This window comes from Nyctibius grandis, chromosome 10 (assembly GCF_013368605.1).
Source record: "Nyctibius grandis isolate bNycGra1 chromosome 10, bNycGra1.pri, whole genome shotgun sequence".
In the NCBI taxonomy this organism is placed as follows: Eukaryota; Metazoa; Chordata; class Aves; order Nyctibiiformes; family Nyctibiidae; genus Nyctibius; species Nyctibius grandis.
In genome coordinates, this window is record NC_090667.1 from 7,848,329 (window position 1) to 7,861,293 (window position 12,965).

A 12,965-nucleotide genomic window follows, 5' to 3' on the forward strand; every position below is an offset into this window, starting at 1 on the left:
CCTGTGGGCACCCTCCGCGAAAGCTGCATCTTTTCTTTGAAACCTCCCCTGACTCCGAGCCCCGGTGGATAAGGATTTTCTGTGTGTGTCTCCTTCTCTGCCTTCATTTAAGGCTGATTTTGGCAAATGAGCTCCGGAGGGACGAGTGCACCTGGGGGCCCGGCTGCGGTGCTGCGGGGGCAGAGATGGTGCAATGGTGATCACCGTTGGGCTCCCGCAGCCTGAGCTCCTGCAGTAAGTGTTGAGAGCCCATCAGCAAGGTGCCTTGGACACCTGGGCTGTTGCTGGAATTAGTGCCAATTCCCGGCTGGGACAGTAACTCCCTTGGCTGGGCAGTATGAGGGAAGGGGGAAGACCAGCAAACTGTAGAAATGATCTAATTTTAGCTCCCTGATGTTGGGCCAGCTTCTGGTAACATCAGCGTCAACGGCAAAACTGACGTTAATTTGATGGGAAAAGGACTGAACCCAAATTAATATATGCTGGCCTGTGTAATTATCTTTATTGGCTGATAGGGAAGGAAGACCTTATTCACTCAATGCATTTCTATGTCTGCCTGGCTGTGCTCCAGTGATGCACCAGCCTGCGAGCAGACGGGCTGGGAGAGGGGGACAGGAGTGCTGTATCCACTCACAAGGGGCTGTAATTCACTGTCATCCCGAAATGATTAAATCCTGCTTGTTTCAAACTGACAGGTAATGGAGTAACACCCACAAATATGGTGGGTAGGGTTTAGCTCCAGGTGCTTGTGGAAAAACTTTTCCTATCGAATCCAAAGTTCAAAATCCTGATCCCTGTGAACGGCCACAGAGGAAAGCGTGTAGGTTTTAGTCAGTGTTAAACATTGCATTTCTAGGCTGGTAAAAAGAGCAAAAATTTACGAAAATGGCTATGTGCTTAGAAGCATGTGAAGACAGGGCAGCTTTGCTAAGGGCTAAGGATGGATATAAACTAAAGAGAAATTCTGTTTGGCAGCACAGAGAATCTGCTGGGGTTGGCAGTCTGAAACCTGCTCCATGGTAATTGTTTTCTTCTCCAATAAACCAATTTATTGATTATGGTAAGCAGAAAGGATCAGTCCCGATGGAGCTCTGCAGGGCATTTTACCACACTGCTTAGTTCAAATGGTCACAGTTGATATTTACGTGTTTTCTTCTGCTGAGCAAACTGGATATGACAGAAGACAAAGTAATTTAGGGTTTTTTCCTCTTTCTGAAAATGAATTGCTACATGTGATTTCATATGCTTACACTTGCATATTTATTGGAAGTCCCAAAATCTAATTTCCATTGTGCCGGCTCCTGTTTAGCACAGACTTATTTTTGCAACTTTAAAACAAATTCTCTTGACAAAATAGTGTTATGGCATATTGAAACAAAGCAGATATTTTAACTGAAGCATGCTGAATAATCGATTCTTCCTGAAAGCCCACGTCCACGTTACCTTTGTGGTAGCTAAATGACCAGTTAAAGTAAGCAACATAGGCCCAAGATGGCATAGAAATGTAGAGTTGTTCCTGACCCTGGCGTGGGCTCTCCAGTGCTCTTGAATCTCCCTGTTTGCTATGAGAGGGTGCACAAATGATTTGCCATTGAGAGGACTCTCTAGCTCGTTTACTCCTCTTAATAATAATTCATGAGAAGGTTGTCAAGATGCAAACCATGCCAGGCAAGCTCATAGGAAGGAGCCACCACGGTGGATGCTGTCAGTAATCTTCCTGCAAAGACTATAGTGATTCTTTGGGCGAGTCTTCTTTAGCTGGACATCTGCTTTGCATTCCCTGGTGGTACTTCGGTTTGGATCTCTGGTTTGTTTGTCGTTTCAGTCTCCCACTTCATTATTTCCAGAGCCAAGTGAACCGCTGCCAATGGCAATGCAATGAGATTGCATTGTGAGCTTTGCGACATGGTATACTTTTTTTTTTTTTTTATCTTGAAGCCTCATCTCCTGGAATTAGTTAATTATGTTAGAATCCCAGCATTCATTTAAAAAAAAAAAAAAAGAAAGGAAGGAAAATAAGAGAGTGGATCTCTGCTCCTCACAAACTAAGGAAAAAGCTTGGAAAAAAAAAGAATCCCTGCAGACTTAGTAATCACAAGCCAAATAAGAAGAGGCGCTTTTTTTTTTCCCAACATCAGACTGTTTTACAGACAATCATCCTATTTCTGAGTCTCTCACTCACAGTTTTTGAGTACTGGGTGCTGGCAAACCTGAGCAGCAGCTGTTCATTTCTAAAGGCAGGGAAAATAAGTAGAGTCATCTCTAACAGGAAAAGTTACTTTATCTTTGCCTGCGCTGCCTTTCCCTCTGCCCCTGCAACAGACTCCTGCCTCTGGTCAGTACAGCACTGGGAACCCAGCACAGCAGCTTGAAGAACAGCTCACATCCCAGTAAGTCCCAGTGAGAAATGGGAGGACAAGAGTTTGCGTTAACCAGAACCGTGATTCCCTTGAGGTCAGGAGCAGCAGCTGCTGCTGTCGCTGACCCCATAACTTTAAATAATCTTAGCTATGGCCATACAGCATTTGTGTGTTCGTGGCACATCTGAAATCTGATTAGGTTTGCCCAATCCTGGCGTGGAGACTGTCACTCTCCCCAGCTTGGGGATATATTTGGGATGCAATTACTAGAGCTGGGAAGGGTCCATCATTTCTATTTCGGTTTGTCTGGTATACTTTTTTCTTACTTTTATTTTTCTGTGAGAAAAGAAATGACACTTAGGACTGATTTTAACAAAATATGTTTCTTGGTCTGGATTTTTCATCACTCTGGGCTGGGGCCTTAGGGAAACATATTTGCTTTTATTGCTTTTTCCGGTAACTAAATGGAATTAGCGTTCCCTGCCATTGCTGGCCAACTGGATCCAGTGCACAGTGCAAATCAGTGCAAACAAAGGACAACAACTCTCATGAATTTGCAGGAGGGAAGAATTAAAAATAAAAGGAATAACAAAAAAGAAAATGAAGAGCCATAGGTTAAATTTCTTGCCGTCCTGACTTGATGAAATTTATGGTGCTTGGTACTTCCCAATTTTGATGATGTGCTTTTATTTTATTTTGGTCTGTCAAATTTCTTCAGTACTTTCACTTTTCATTGTAGCTGGAGATGAGATGGACAGAGAAATTTTCCATATAACCTACAACAAGTAGAAGGAGTGCACGTATAAAGGCGTGTGTATAGGGCAGGACCTTTGTGCACTTTCCATGCACTGTTCAAAAGCACTCGTCGTTTGCAGGCTTTTTAGATGGGCAAGAAAACGACTTCACTAGGCCTTCAAACTGTGTGATATTGAGATGGAAAAAAGAAAATTCTACTAGTTAATAAGGTTTTTTTTATACTTAATTTAATTTTATCTGGTGCTGTTTCAGTGATGGTGAGGTTCACAGTAGCAACTCAGTGAATCACAAAGTAAAAGACCCCAACCAACTCCTGATAAACTTTTGTAAGAATCCAATTTCTATTCTGGCAGTGATTAACTTTATGGTCTAGTAGTAACAACTCAATTAAATTGACAGAAGCAGTTCCTCTGATTTGTGTATCCGTACTTCTGTTTAAGTCATTCCAGGGTTGATCAGTGATCATTCCTCTTCCTCAGAAAAGAAAAAAACCCAAGTCCTTAACCTGGAGAGAGGGAAGGAGATCTGAAAAAGGATAACATCTTCAGCTTAGGGTTTGTTTTTTAACTGTACCCTCTGCTTAATGTCATTTAGTTGGGTACAGATTTTACAGACCTCTGATGAGCCAAAACCTGGCACTTTATTGGAATTTCAAGGGAAGCGAGGGGCCTGGGCTCACAGAGAGGAGGGATGAGCAGCAAGCGGGCATGTGATGGACAAGTTCTCTGTGAATACAAGTATAACCTGTCCTGGCAAACAGCAGTCAGTAGCTACTGAGTTTGTTGCAAACTCAATTTTCTACCTTGATCCTTAGCTCCAGAATAGAACGTAGCAGGAAAGCATTCATTGCCATCTGGTAAAACCAAAGCATTTCTATATAGTGGCAAAACAACCAGCTTTTTCAGGTAGAAAAAAACATTTCCACTGATCCCATCTCCACATGAATACAAGAAACTCAAAGGGAAAATGAGCCATGTTGCTACCAAAGCCTTTGTACCACACGCTGGAGTGCCTGCTGCCGCGGTGATGCTTTGCAGGTTGGGCACTCAGGACCAGCTGGAGCTAAGGGCTGGGATGTTGAGAGTATTTCAGTGCAGCCAGAAGCAGGGTGGGCTGCTCGGAATTAAATGAACAATAAACCTCGCTTCCCTGATTATTGTTGGATCCTTTGGAAAAACTGCACTGGCTTATCTTAATCCTCCCAAGAGCAGCAGGGAAGGATGGCCCTGGAAGTGTCCTCCTGTGCCAGCCATGCCCGGGCTGGGTCTGGTCAGGTCCCGGGGGATATATGTGGGGTGTGATGGCTGCTGCATCCTGTTCCCCCCTGCCGCCAGGCCATCCGCTTCTCCCAGCCCCTGGCCATCTCCTTGGAGAGAGAGGGGCTGCTTGGCTGCTGGCCACAGGCTCCTTTGGTAGGGAGAGGGATGGGGAAAAGGAGGAGAAAAAAAAAATTTAAAAAAAGGAGGAAGGGAGAAGAAATGAGGGGCAAAATGGGGGAGGTGGTGGAAAAAGGGAGGGGAAAAGGGGGGCAGGAAAAAGGGGGATGGGAAAATGGGAGGGAATGGCGAGCAGGGAGGGGAGAAATGAAGAAACGGGAGAAAAGAGGGGAGGGAAAGGGGGGAAAAGGAGAAAAGTGGGGTCAAAGCAAGAAGAAATAAAAAGGGAGGAGAAAACCAGCAGGCATTTGAGGCGGGCAGCGGCGCTGCCGCGGTGTGCAGCCGGGGCCGTGGGTGCGGGGCCGGGCGGCCGGGGCCCGCGGAGGCGCGGGCGGGGCGGGGCGGGCGCAGCCGGGTCCGGGCCCGCCCCCGCCGCCCCCCCTCCCCTCCCGGTGCCCCCCCCGCCCGCCGGGGCCGGGGCGCCGCGGCCGCGTGTGGGAGGCGGCGCGGCTCTGCGCCGCGGCGTGAGGCAGCGCCGCGCTCCCGCTGCCGGAGGAGCCGCTCCGCCGCCGGCCCCGCGCTCCCGCCCCCGGCCGCGGCGGCCCCGCCGGCATGATCTCCTGAGGGGCCGAGCCCGCCCGCGCCCCGAGCCCGCCCCGCCGCCCAGGTGAGTGCCGCGAGGCGCCGAGCGCCGCGGGGGTGCCCGGGCGGCTCTGCCCTGCCCAGCCCCGCTCTCGGACTTGGCGGAGTTTCGGGCTCTGGCCGGAGCTGCCCTTCGCGGGGAGCCGTGGCCCTTCGGGGACACCCCCGGCCGCCCCGGGTACGGATCGCGGTGCCCCCGCGCGTCCCTCCCTCGCAGCGCGGTGGCTCCGTCTGTGCGTTCCCGGAGGGAAAGGTGGCTCTTTGCGGCGGGAGGAGGCTGCTCGGCCGAGCTTTGCGGGGGGGATGTGCTGTGTCGGGGATGGCGAGGCTCCCGTGGCCGCGCGGTCGTGGGGAAGGGACTTTCGGAAGTGACCCGCCCGGGCTCGGGCTCTGCGGGGCCGCCGCTGGCGGGGATGCAGGGCGGGACGGGGCTGGGGGGGATGGACGTTAACAGCGTGCATGTGCGGGTGCTGCGGGGAGGGGAGCTCGGGGGCAGCAGGTGAAACCAGGCAGAAATCTGGCTGAATCAGGAAAAAAAGCTGTGGGAGCGCCCGGCCGGGCGAGGGATGGGGCGGGGATACCCGGGCGGGTACCGGGGGCTGCCGTCGGGACCAACAGGTGCCGCGGCTGCTCCGGCGCCGGGGGAGGCTGCCCCGAGCCCGGGCCGCTCCCGCCGAGCCGCTGCCGTGGGCCGGTGCCGCGGGCAGGTCCTGGGCAGCCGCGTTGGACCGCGCCGAGCTGCACCCCGGCTCCGGAGAGGGGCTAGCGCTGTGCTGTGGGAGCTCCTCGAGATGCGAACTTGTGGGTGTGAGGTACTGCTTACACGAGATGCTAAAGCTCGAGTGTTTCCTGCATTGACTATTATTTTTTTGCTGTTGGGAAAATGTATTCAGTAACAAAAACTTTCTAAGAAAAGTAACAGATTTTCAACGAGAAGCTCCTTTCCCTAAGTGTTACAGAATTCCACAGGCTTGTTGGTTGTATTGACAATGCACTTAATTTTCTGGTAGTCGTCTTAGGGAGCAGCTAAATACCGCAGAAGATGCGTTTTGGTCTGCATTAAGAATGTTTGTTGAAGTGTCTTTGCTTTAGCGTTTGTGAATTTCAGGTATAATATGTAAAAGGCAAAAAAAAAAAGGTCAGAAATAGACTATGAAAGGGTATAAAGCCCACGGATCCAAGTACTTTCTGTGAAGTCAACTTTTAAAACAGCATTTCCCTAGACAGCAATTCACATTTTCTCAAGGGGAGAAAGGATGGGTGAAATTGAATTGTCCAAATTAAGTCAGAATGAATTGCTTAATATGCAGAGGGGTTGATAAATGAACCATTAAATCAACACTTGCATAGTGTCTCATTGAAAAGAAAAACGAACAACTCTCCGTTGTGTGCTGGGTGGAATAGGTCAGCCAGTGACGTTACTACATTAGTGTGCTGAACTGAGTCCTCCTCCTGCTAACAGATCTATTTGCTCTGTGACATTACACAGGCGTGTGGACGAGCTCTCGTGCCCTGTGCTGTGAGGAGTAGCATCTGCTATAAACAACCGTAGTTGTCCCAGCTTCGTCTCAAAGGAGAGAAACCTCGGTTATGTTTCATTTAGCATAAATTAACATAATTCTGTTGACTTCTCGTGTTGATGTATATCTGTTGAGAAGCCACTCCTGTATTTCAGAGTACTCTTTTGTTTTGTTTTGTTTTCTTCTTCCTGAGGAAGAGCTGTATTTTGAATGCCAGTTTGAGGAAAAAAAATATAGTGATAAATGGAAAAAAAGGAAGCATCATTTTGAAACAAGCCAGACATGATTCCTTATAGTAAAAGCTCTTTTGAGAGCATCACCTCTCAGGAAAACAGTGCGTGAACTTTGCTTCTAAACCCTTTAATTAGCATAGGTACAGCTCTTGTAATATTCTGGTTGTCACTCAGAAATTACTGTTGTCTTTGCCCCTTGAAGTCCTTGAAATTCTTGTGTCGGAGTGCATCGAGGATGTTTACTCTATCCTTATTGCGCCTTCTGGAAACTTCTAACACTTTGTTTGAAGAATCACGGATCGTATACCCCTGATGTTTTTCATTTACAGCGCTTTGCTTTCGCAGGTAACTTAGAATAGCTGACTTTGCTTAAAGCTTTTAAAACTTAAGAAGTGACAGCTCTTTTGTTTTGTGCATTCAAAGTGAGTATTACAAAGAGGAGATTATGGAGAGACTTGTTTTTTTAAAATGCTCAGAGAAACAGCTTATCCAGGCTCCAGCTGATGCTGGGATTGTAAATCGACTCGTGACTTGAGAAGGCTCCTTGCCTACCTTTCATGTGGCCAAGAGTCTGTATGCAAACCTTCAGATGGGCAGGGCCCATCTGATAGATAACGTGGTCTGTTGCCTTTTATTTAAGGTGACGTGTGCGGACACAATACACATGCACGGCTGCTGTAGGTGATGGGTTATTGGGTGGGCGCAATAGAAGTTGTTTGAATGCACAGGGAGCTTTATATCCTCTGTGATGAAGCAGGTGGACAAATAGGTGTGTTTCCCTCACGGGAGAGGAGGTTCTGGATCTGGAAATGCCTTTAGATAGTTTCTGATGGTGGTGTGCATTTTTCAAATGTTTTGCTGTTCTTAAGGCCCAGGGTAGCTGCAAGTATTTCTGTGCACCAGCAATGTCTGGTTAGACTAGTCTTCATTTGCTTCTCATCATCCTCAAGAACAAAAGAAGTAAAAAGTTTTTTCTGAAAACCTACCGTGCCTCGTAAGGTTATCCTGCTGTTCCTGTTTCCTTGCTTGCTATTCTTCTTTGAAATCATAATGCATTTCTTTAGTTCTTTTGTTAAAGACTTGAACTTGAGCTTGTTGGGAAATGGTCACTACGCTGAGAAAGTGCTGGCATCTTATTGACTTATTTTGGGAATACTGGAGAAAAATATAAAAGATTCACTTGCATTGATTAAAACCTTTGGGACAATCTTCTAACACTGCACTCCTCTAGGTGAAAAATTAACTTTCTCTGTTGTCTGCTCCCGCTTCTATTTAATTTACGAGAATATCAGGCTCTGTTACCAGTTTACATTGAGTCCCTAAGGTGTGCTGGAAGTGGAAAGTATCTCAGCCGAAAAGCTCACACACACGATCACTCTTGGAGTCTGTTTGTCTCTAGCTACCAGCAGATACGCCTTGATACGGTTGATCCCCAGAACCCTAACGGAGGCAGGATTTGTGCCAGCCCATGGTTCCTCACCCGTGAAATGTTTCCTGAGTGGTTGTCAGATAATTAACAGCTACCTCGATGCTTTTCTAGAGGTTTTGGCAAGATAGCACTTTAGGTGTAGCTTAATGACAAACTTTGATTTATGAAGTAACTGAAAATGGTTGAATTTTTGTATCTGGAGTGAAAGCATAGGAACTTTCTGCATTTCATCTGCAGCTTTCCAGCACTACATGCAGCTAACAGCTTGTCTCGCATTGATTTTAATAAGAGATTTTTTTGCTGAATATGACTGGAGTAGTTTGAAAACATATTGTTAACTTTTTTTGGGGGCAAGAGGTTACTAAACACAGTAAGAACTTTGCAATGTCTTTTTGAATAACCTTAAAAAAACCTTAGGTCCTAACTACCCCACCCTATGCCTTTAAGATGCTTCCTATGGGAAAACTGGTATTTTCTTCAGTTTGGGGCTAAATATCGGAAGGAAACAAACCAAATGCTTTTCCCAGCCCACCGATCAAGGGCTGCTGTAAGTATGAGTCATGTATCTGTGTGTTTTCCCTATGAATTCTGTGCTTTCTTCCACTCTACCTTGATCAGCTGTGCTCAGTATCAGCTCACCTGGACGTGACTTGTATCTGACTCATTCTGAAATGGTTCAAAAGGATCCCATTGACATTACCAGGCACTGGGGCACACTTGAAATCTTGTCATTCTGGTGTCAAGCCTCTTTTTTCTTTTATTTTTTTTTCCCCCTCCTTGATTTCTGACATATTTTTAACTGTTGAATGTGAGTACAGCTAGTGGAAATGGATGTGTGGTGGTGGTTTTTTTTTTTAGCCTTTGAAAAACAGGGGATCTTGCTTTTCACTAAAGGTGGAGCACCAAGGTGATTATCTGGTCCTCTGTTTAGCAAGGGAGGATACTGGTTTGTCGTGGAAGTGAAAACTTTGTAAAATCTCGGCATCGCCACTCAGTTTAGCCAGAGAATCTGATATGGACATTGGGTTTTCTTTGTTTTTATTTTTTTTATTTAATGGTGTTTTTAAGAATCTGGTGCTGCACAGAAAGCTCACTGAATCTAGTGCATTGTAACACAGTAAGCTGGGTGCTTTTTAGAATATTTAATCAGAGGGTGAAAAGCCCGAACTTCCGTACTGCGGCACTTACCTGTGTTGTGTTGGTCCTGCCTTCTTCAGCCGATGTGGTGGCATTTCAAGAGGGTTCTGAGATGGGAGGTGTGCACCCGTGTTTTGTGTGCTTTGGGGCTTCCTTGCTTTGCTTTGATGTGGACCTGCCGGCACCATCAGCCAGGCTCTGACAGTGTGCCATGTGAGTTCTCATAAGGGAATGAAAACACTGAAGTGTTCATCTTTGGATGCGGAATATTCCTGTTATTATCCTTCTTAGTCCCAAGGGTTTGGCAGGTTGGGTGCTGGAGAACTATTGATGCGGAAGAGTGGTGCTGGGACAATGTCCAGGGAGGTGTTGCCCACTTCTGCGATGAGCCAAGATCTGCTAGGATCACTTAGCCTTCTCTGGAGCTTTGTCTGGTTTATAGCTGACCTTGGAGACAGCCACCAGCTGATGTACTGGTTTCGACATGTGAGCAGGTACTTGCACTGTGGGGGTTTGCATCAGCCTGGTTACTGCTCTGCAGACCTGTGCTCAGCTGGGAGCTGAGCTACAGTGGTTGGCAGCTACAGCCTGGCTCAGCGCGGATCCCTGCGGGAGGGGTGGGAGCGTGGGGCTGGGCAGATCTCTGTGGCTGTTCTTCCTTTTTTCTAGCCTGAGAATTGAAGTTTGTTCCCGTGCAATACTGACACGACTCAAGGATCTCTTACTGCAAGGCAGCTCTGTTATTCTCTGTAGTGCGTGGATTGCTCAGCAGAGGGAGAACAGACTGTATCGCACAAGGCACCTAAACCCACCAGCGCCAGAGCCACATCGCTCCGACTGACGGTGGGGAAAGGAGTCCCAAAGCCTCCCTCCCTGCTTGAATTTTTTTTTCCTCTTCCCTTCTTGTTTTAAAGTTCAGAGCTAAGCTGTGATTTTTCACATCTTGATCAAAAGTAGCTGCCTCAATCTGTAGGTTAATGAACTATTTCAGATGGCAGAGTAGGTGGCTGTGATAGAAATGACGTGTCCAAATCCAAGAAGCAGAATGACTGAAACATCTCATAGGTCCAAGTGCAGTGAAGAAATCCTGGAGTTGACCTTTAGTGACTGAAGCTTTCTGCACATTCAGAGATAAACAAAACAAAGAAAACCAAAGCAAAACCAAAGCCCTTGAATTAGTTGAAGTTCAAGCAGCAAGTAATCCACATGACTCATCTCCAGGCCAGATTTTTAACTGTTGTAAATAAGCGTAGCTCCATTGGCTTCCCCGGCACTGTGCCAGTTGTGCCACTAGCTGGAAGGCTGGCCTGCTGTTTTTTAGGGGGGAAAGTTTGAGCAAAAGGTTGTCACTGAGGGTTTTTTTTCATTTGATTTTGAGGATGGTAGAGGTATTTTGTCAGTGAGTAAAATCTGTGCTCAGGCAAATACAGTATGGTTCAGTAGGGATTTCCTCCCCTGTAGCATACTGTGTGGAAATCCAGGAGAATTAGACATTTGGGTTTTTTTTGTCAGAGATGTCACTTTAATGTGATAAGAAAACAGCTGTTAAAATGCTGCAGATAGAAGCAAGATGATAAGCATGAAGGGGAAAAAAATGATGAGTGGTTCCTGCAGTTGGGTTGAAAAAGGCTGTGTTTTGGAGACCCGGCTCGTTCCCCCTCTGCCACCAACCCAGCAGGTGACGTGGTCGGCTTCAGGACTGTGTTCTTCGGAGCAGGGAGTGTTAGTGCTCTACACCACTTAAGTCAATGAGGTGCTGTTTACTCCGGCTTTTAGTAGGTAGAGCAGATTAAGCTACTCGCCCTGGTAGTGTGAGGCAGTTTCAGTGGAGTGGGGCTCCAGCCATGCTCCCTTGCTTGATCAAAGGGCACGGCCAGACTCTGCCCTGGAGTTTTCTAAATAAGTGGAAGTGGTTTTTTAAAGCAAGAGCCAAGAGGATGACGATAAGGGTCTTAACCTTCTTTTAGACAGGGAAATGTGCCCAACTGGCAAATGTGGAACATGCTGCTCAGAAAGCAAACCCAGCATCGTCTGGAGGTGCCTGTGAGCCAGGGGTGAGAGTCAGCATCCCTGGGAAGGCTCTCCTGTCTTCTGCACTGGCCTATGAAAACAAATTCAAACCAGAGCCAGCCCTGAGTTTACTTTCAAATTCTTACCTGCCCTGCAAACTGGTTATGAAGAGTCTGCGTTTCCATTCCTTTGAGAGACCAGTCTCCATCCTTGCTTCCAGCCCGGCTCTGCCAGGTCCTTCCCAGTGCCCAAACTGCCTGTATCGCCTTCACGTCTCAGCTGTGCCCTGCTAGGAGCAGGCGGTGGAGCGATCGTATCGAGCTGGTGCTGTTAACAGCAGGAGAAACACCTCTCTCCTGAGGAGAGTTCATCTCTGCTGGATAATGAGCTCTGTTTCACTCGGGACTGAACCGCTGCTGTGTGGATCACAGAGAAGCACAAACGAGGATGCGGCACTGGGCGCTTCCTACAGCCTCTCTCATACATAGCAGATAGCTAATTAAATGGGAGCTGGTGTGAGCAATTGGGCTGCTGCTAGCCTGACTTCTTATGGACGAATCTTGTGCAGTTTGTCTTGCTCCAGTAGCTTTCTGAATTCTTTCAAAACGGTGCATTGCAGCAACCCCCAGCTTTTATTCTGACTTTTAGACCGTTGGAAGCGTGAGATCTGAAGAGCAGAGCTGGGGAGTGAAGCTTGAGCTATACTGGGAGTTGTGCATGTGTATGTACGAGATGCAGAGCCATGGCATGGGGTATGAGAGCCTTTCCATGACTTAAAAAATAACCTCTAAATCTCTCTGTTTATATATACATATATTTGAATTACAAAATTGTTTATGAAAAAAGCATAAGCTTTTTTCAGAGTGTCAACACGGGCAGGCTTGCTCCTCTTGCAACTTATTTTATGGATGTAAATGGATTTTCTACCTTATGCTGTCTGTCTGAAGGAGGATAAAATTCACTGTTGTTACTGTCACTCTCAGGTAAAACATTAACCCTGAATTTTAGCAGTTCTAAATTATCAAGTTTACAGATACTCCAACTTCCAAATTTCATTTTTTAGTATACATGACTTCCCAAAGAAGTGAACTCAAAAAAAAAAAACTTCAGAGCAAGAATTATACCTTATTTAACCTGACAACTTTTAATTTTGTTTCAGTAAGACCAAAGAAGAATCATGGCCCTTACCGAGTACAGCTATTTTCTGCTTACACGCTGGTCCTGAATAGCTGAATTGTTTTGCAGGTTTGTTCCCAGAGCTTCCACTAGCATTTTGTAGAAAATCATTAGCTGTATTGCTGTGGCAGTGTAGGCATTGGGAAATCCACTTTTGTCTGGTCCTGCTTAACGGTGTGTGCTGCAAAAGGCTTGCCTTGCATGGACTGAAACATGATTAATTTGGGGGGGTAATGATGAAACTGCAGCACTTTGATGATAGGTTGATTATTTTACGCTCTGCCAGAAATGGATACTTAAAAGGAGACATTAGATATGAATGAGAT

At 46.8% G+C, this 12,965-nt stretch overlaps 1 protein-coding gene across 3 annotated transcripts in view; it reads left to right on the plus strand.

Annotated features, from left to right (window-relative positions):
* SGCD (sarcoglycan delta) overlaps positions 1-12,965 on the plus strand; it is a 340,677-nt gene that overhangs the window by 1,029 nt on the left and 326,683 nt on the right. For 2 of the 3 annotated variants that reach the window (XM_068409437.1, XM_068409441.1), the window contains exon 1: positions 5,083-5,159. The exons of the other annotated variant lie outside the window; for it this stretch is intronic. The gene's annotated coding sequence lies outside the window, so the exon portion shown is untranslated. Of the gene's footprint in view, positions 1-5,082; positions 5,160-12,965 lie in introns of those variants that run through there. 3 annotated transcript variants of the gene reach the window in all.